Raw genomic sequence first — 6,855 nt, 5'->3', positions numbered from 1 at the left:
ACTTATCCAGAGGGAGCCCAAAAGCATTTTACAAAAAGCTGACACCAAACCTGCAAATGTATAAGCATATCTTTATAAGTATCTGGATATATCCTAAAGACAGCCTGTCAATTTACCAACCAAAATATAATAAACAATCCATATGTAAGAAGTGATTTCAGGCTTCTCCAAGCCAACTTTGACAGAAACTTTTTATCCTGTGACGTGCAGTATGAAAGCCATAGGAACAACCAAGGAAGTTGATCAAGCACAGCTTTTGTGCAGCTGAAGTGCTCTTAAATGATTTGTGTGCATGAAACAAAGGAGACATGCTAGAATTCTCCCTTCCTGCTACAGTTAAAGCTGCTTTGAGGAACTGCAGGTAAAAAAACCCCAAAACCCAACACCTACAAAAGAAGGGATATATGGGCTAATGTTTAACTTTAACTGATTAGATTAACTCTGTTACTTTGACTCACCGTTAAAGCAAGATTTACTGGACACTACACAAGGTAGGCCAACTGTCTTTTTTTTTTTTTTTTTAAATATCCTGTTCCTGCGTAGTGCTTAAATGCCATATCAATGAAATGACAAATTACTCTGCTGCTTAAATGGATCTCTCTTGACACCGGAACTCTCTCAACACTGGAACTTACTGCCCTTTCCTTTTGAATTGGTGTTTCAGAGGATCACCACCTTTCAATGGGTCAGTAGAAAAAGACCAACCCAGCTGCAGGGAAATCAGGTACTTTCAAGGAAGTCACTAAACACCAGGCGATACTCCAGCCTATGTTCAAACCGGCAGGTGAGTCTCAATAAGGCATGCTCTGATGGGACCTGTTTGCTCACAAGGGGCAAAACCCAGATGACCAACACAGGAAAGAGAAACTTTTTCACTCCTCACTCCCATTTTTCAGGCTTCTGTAATAACTTCAGCACTGTAGCACTATGAACAAAACCAAAATGTCTTTAATCAGAGGATATACTGAACCTGATTAAGGCAAGGGAAATTTAGGGAGGCAGCCTGAAATTTAGGGAGTTAGCCCAGGTGGAATGGAGCCTGGATTGCAGGGTTACCATCCAAAGGTTTACCTCCACAGGAGTGTCCTGGCACATCTAATTTGAAAGATGCTGCCTGGAGCTCTAGGGCTGACCTGGCACCATGCTGGCCTGTGGCCAATTCTCACTGTATGGTGCCAGCCAGTGCAGCACCTGAGTCTTGCCAGCCTTTAGCCCCATAAAACAGAACACACCTTCACCCAGTAATGCAGGAATGTTTCCTTTCCTTTTCTGCCAGACTAAGAGAAGGTTCACAAGCCATTTTCTCTTGGAACAAACAAAGTCTGAAGTGCATATTTTGGTATTACTAGACTTAATATACCAAGTCATCATTCAACTCCCAAATTGATATGCAGCCACTAAAACAAATTTTAAGAGCACAAGTCCTATTTTTTTATTGCATATTGAGGCAAAACCACACGAAACATTTGTAGTAAAACTCACCCATACACAGAGTGTATCCCTGAGGATAACAACCACACTTTTATTTTGTCACTTCCTTGAGCACTCTACAGTCAATCCAGACTCAAACCTTACCTTAATCTTTTGCTAAATTCCTCCATCATGCTTTAGGAACTTATTGGTTTGGCATACTGCAGCTCTTCCTTCCAATATTTCTAAATCCATGCTCTGCAGACTTGAAGGAATCCAGGGTGTTAGAAAATAGTAATTCCTGGGCTCCTGATAGACAACTACTATTGCATTTTCACCTTTTACATACAAAAAATAAGTGTAAATTAATGTTATTTAAGATTTATTTTGTTGCATTCAGCCAAACAAGGTCTCGGATCAAGTTTTGCCCAGCATTTAAGAGACTGGATACAGCTGAAATGGATTACACAGTGTCATGCAGTACCAATTAGGAGCAGTCAGTGGAGAATATTACCAGAGCGCTGACGTAAGGAACGAACATAAGAAAGTACAAATGCCAGATGCACTAAACAGTACCGTGCTATATCATGGCAGCACTGTGCCTCACCAAAAGTCAAGCAATACTGTAACTATTAAAAAAATAAAATCTACTTAGTATCAACTTCATTATAAATTTCTTTTGAAGTTTCTAATAAACGGCAATCAAGTCAGTCCACATTCCCTTTCTAATGGGAAACGGACACCACGGAGGCAAAGTGTTATATCTGAAAACACAAACTAAGTGGCACACTGGTAAAAGAATGGATGAACCCAGACCGTCTACCTCCTTTTCAAACTATTGGATGGTACTGTTCATCAGAGCTTAGCTGACACACCCCTTAAATCACTCCTCGGTTTTTGCACCAGCTCAGGGCTGAAGGCTCACAGAGCCATCAGGTTCTTTGTTTATCAAGATCCTTCCTCATACACAAGGGAGCCCTAGCAAGGCCCTTGCTGCTGCGGGATGCTCTTTGCAACATCTACATTTGGCAAATGAAGTTGTGCACGCAATGGCTTCCTCAGCGAAAAGAGGGAGCCTGTGCCCTCCCCAGAGGCAGGCGTTAGTGCAAACAGAACCCCGCCACAGTGACACGAGACTCCTCCACAGACATGGGGGAGTAAAGATACCACTCCACGCCAATCCCGGCCTGCAGGTGAGAGCAGCCAAGCGCCCCCAAGGTGACTGCTGCAAGGAGAAAAGCTCGGCAGGCACAAAGGATCATTCCCCTCTCCTGCACTTCCAGCTTCAACAGTGCTAGTAGCCAACAGCTGCGTTTCGACATCAGGGTAAACGTATGCTTAAAGAATTTTCCTTTTTTTGCAGACAAAGGAGGAATTCTAGGAGAAAGTCTATTCTCTTGGCTGTCGCGAGTGACCCTATGTGGATTTCAACACAGGTGCCCATGCTCCCTCTACTGCCTGAAGCTGTAACCACACGTCTGGTCTTGTACTGTACTGGACACTCGTTCTCTATTATGTGCTTTAAAAAAACAAAACAACAAAGGGAAATGTCAATTACATGGTTAGTCTTAAGCATCCAAGGATCGGAAGAGTAGGACTAACAGGTCACTTTTCCTGAATCCTTTTCTTGTCACCTGTCCAGTAAAGCACTGGACAACTTACAATTTAACACATGCATAAAAATCATAAAGCTTCTCTGGCTTAAAATTGCAGTGATCTAAATCCACTCTTTTAAGTATTTTCAGGTGCTTATAGAAAAAAATTGTAAATATATACTAGAGTATCCTGGTAGCAAAAGCTGGAATTAATCTTTCCAGCTACTCTGTCACTATGGTCTGTGACTTGCCTCACTTCTAGCACTATGAATTTCCTAATTGCAGACTAAGACAGCACGCTTCTTATAATTTCGTGTGACAGCATTAAAAACCCCCAACTTTTAAACGTACTTAATGAAAACGTAAAAAGCAATGAAATGCCATAAATAAAAGTGCTCAGGTAACAGGGCAGGCAGATGTCATGCTGTATTTACCCAGACAGTTTCTGGTGAGCTGCTGGTGCTCTGCAGCTACTGGAGATGCTAACGAGAGAGGAAGGATGAGGCAGGAGATGGGGAAATAAATGAGGAGATGGCAGTGTGCTGGTGGAGAGTGGATGTGTTATGTCAGCCATTATATTTAGGAAGAAATTTTAAATGGGACACATAACATTAACTCAGATCAGCACAACTGTACCTCCCAGTCTGTGGATAAATACATGAAGAATGGAGGGTGCTATGATGCTACAAGAACTAATTAATGCCCTGCGTGTAGTGACAACATCAACCCTGGTTTTGTTCTTAGAGCTCAAGCTCCACAGGAAGCAGGGCCTCTGTCAGTCTGGGTGTAGACATCTAGCACACGAAAACCCCTCCTACAGTGATGCCCTATTTCATAAAGCAGCAGTCCAGCCTCCCTTCTAACCACCCCATCATTACTTTCACCCCAGTATTTATACCAGCTCTGTTTTATGCTTCCAGCCTCACTGACCACAAGATCAAATAGTTGGCAGCAATCAGAATTCATTGCACTGTCTCTAACTTAACTGCGTGAAAGGGAGAGAACGCAAACAGGGAATAGCCTCAAAGGGCACCGCAGACTCCGCATGTCCCTGGCAGCAGGACCATCTGTGCGTGACCTACTTGTGGCTGCTGAACACCAGCACACTGCAACGGGTGACAGCTCTGACTGCGGCCGCAGGGCTGGTAGGGACAGGGAATGGACAGCCCAAGGAACTCTGCACTTCTCTTAATGCTGCCATTTAAGATCTCAGACTTTTAGACCTGCCAGATAACCTATTTTAGTGTTAGCCCTAACAATAATGGTAAGCTGAACTCACAGATTTAACCCAAACCCAAAATGACCTTAAATACTGAACAGTTCTCCCCTCCCTCCCAGAAACACTGTATATAAGAATTTTTTTATGACTTACCTGTACTGAACATGCAGTACAGATACATACTTTTCACTAATGATCTCCTAAAGTTAGCGTCATCTCTTATGCTTTACTTCTATTGCCTTCTGGATTTTACACCTCACATCCCCCATCATAATTTCATCGCTGTTGTTCTTCGCTGTCTTCAACTACTGCCTCACTTTTAATGTCTTCACTAATTTCAATTTCTTGTTCAAACTCAAAACAAGCTATTCTCAGTTTCACCAACCATAGCATGCAAAACAGCAATTCTTTTGCCACAACTTCTGCATTTACCCAACCCTCTGATGAAACCTGTTGCACTGTGCTTTAGTTTCCCTGTAGGGGCTAGAGCTGATCTGAGAAGAGCCTCATCCAAGCACCTGCACCAAGCACCTGCAGCTGGGACTTCCTTGCTCCTGGGGTGACCACAAGATCACTATTTATTTCTCTGATGATGATCTCCATTACTAGCAGAAGATGCCATTTGAATACACTCAAGAGGAACGTTCTTGCTGAGTAAATCATTGGCAAAAAGCCTTAGTCTGTACTCTATACTAGTTACAAATATTTAGTAAGCTTTTTCTATATATCTTTTGGAGTTGGAGGGAGACAAGTTGGAAACAATAGTCTTAAATTCAGAGTTATTCTCCTTTCAGCCTAATACAGTACATCTGCATGCATGGGTATTCGGGCATTACTGATGACACAGCAAAAGAGTTCTGCCATTTCAGCACTGAATTTGGAATTCATTTTATCCTGGATGTATCCTGTGATCTCACAGACAGTCTACAATAAAAACAGTTCAGATTTTGGGTCAGTTATAAAACTTTCAGCTCAGGTCTGCCTATCACCCTGCCATACATCACTATATTGTTGTGCCCTCAGTAAATACTTGTTCTGTGTTTGGTAAACTACAGAACCACTGTGGCTAAGTGAGGACTTACTGCCTACACAGGGGCTGCAGCGCTGTAGAAGGCTGTGCTCCAAAGAAACAGAGATTGCAGCTGGTTAGTAGAAACACTTCACAAAATCTGTCATCAGGCGCTTTGCAACAATTCTTATGAACAGCCTTTCTTACTGTCCTTTTGGTGCTTATCAGCAACAATCCTGCATGTATAGTGGGAGAACTAATGCTGGCCAGGAAAATTGTATCTTATCTAGAGGCTGGTACTTCCTAAGAGCATAACCACTGTTTAATTTGGCAAGAAACCAGAGCGTGTCCAGTGTGCTATACTGACAGACCTTTATGACCAGCAGTGCTCTATGCAGCTCCTGTATTTCACTGTCTCACACTGGGTTCTGCTGAGTACTACAGTAAGTTAAATCCAAAGACGGGAGTAACATAGTGAGTTTGAGGTATTAAAGGAACAATGTATTAATTCAGTATGTGTGCTATAAACTGTGTGAATACTGAAAAAAACAACCGTCTCACCCTCATATGCCACATAATTGTGTTGTTACTTAATTTTCTACTCTTCCTCCAACAGAGGCAAAGTTAATCCACAGTTAATTCAGCCAGACATATAAAGGCTGCAGACCTTAAATGACACTTATCCTAAACCCACTAAGAACCACAAATAATATTAATAAATATGCAAAACAAGATTAAAGCACTGACCACCCTACATAACACAGATATGAGACTGCACCTTGTGTTATGGAAACTTCACCCTCCAGAGTTTTAGAGCCTTGTGAGAAATTCTACAAACTCCATTACTATCAGGCCACAGGCAGAAGCAGCTCCACAGGCTGAAGGCAATGCTCATCTGCAAACATTCGTGTGCCAACCTCAAAACACTGAGGAACAGGCACTGATAATAACATCAGAACGCAGATGTGGCAAGCGAGTTACTCCCATAGAATAGAATAGCATCACTGCTAACACTGGGCTTCAAATCCGATCAGTTCCAAGTTCCTGCCTCACACCAATCTTAAATTAGAAACACTTCCCAAGGAATCAGAGACAAGACTGAAGGACAGATCCTTTGCTTACTGAGCTAACACAAATGTCATTGATTATGTGGAGCATAAGCAAAGCTTAAAGATGTATCAAGGGCCCGGTAACTACTGAAGTTTAAAACTAGTACTGATACCCAAATTCTAACGGTAGCACCTCAACCACACACCCTCATTATAACATAACTACTTACGGTATTTTGCGACGCATCTTTTATTGTTTTCATTTTATAGGGGGAAATAAAGGTAGCTAGAAGAAGCAGCAAAGGTTTAGACTCCTCAAGTACAAACATATCACTGGGAGTTTTTTAATTATGTTAACACTTAACCAGTCAGTAAGGCAAGAAAAGCAGCCAGACTCCAAAACAGCCGAGCCCAAGTCCACCCAGCTGTGCTGTGAGCGGCTCCTAGGCCGGCCCCTCCTCAGCAAAGCCCAGCCCCGCCGCCTCCCCGAGCTGCCGAAGGCGCCAAGGCCGGCAGCAGAGCGCCCATCCCCGGGAAGGCCGCCCAGGCCATCCAGGGAGAGCGGGGTAGGAC

Source organism: Athene cunicularia, assembly GCF_003259725.1.
Source record: "Athene cunicularia isolate RWA chromosome 19 unlocalized genomic scaffold, athCun1 chr19_part1, whole genome shotgun sequence".
In the NCBI taxonomy this organism is placed as follows: domain Eukaryota; kingdom Metazoa; phylum Chordata; class Aves; order Strigiformes; family Strigidae; genus Athene; species Athene cunicularia.
The sequence above is the reverse complement of the archived record's forward strand: the minus strand, read 5'-3'. Positions refer to the sequence as shown.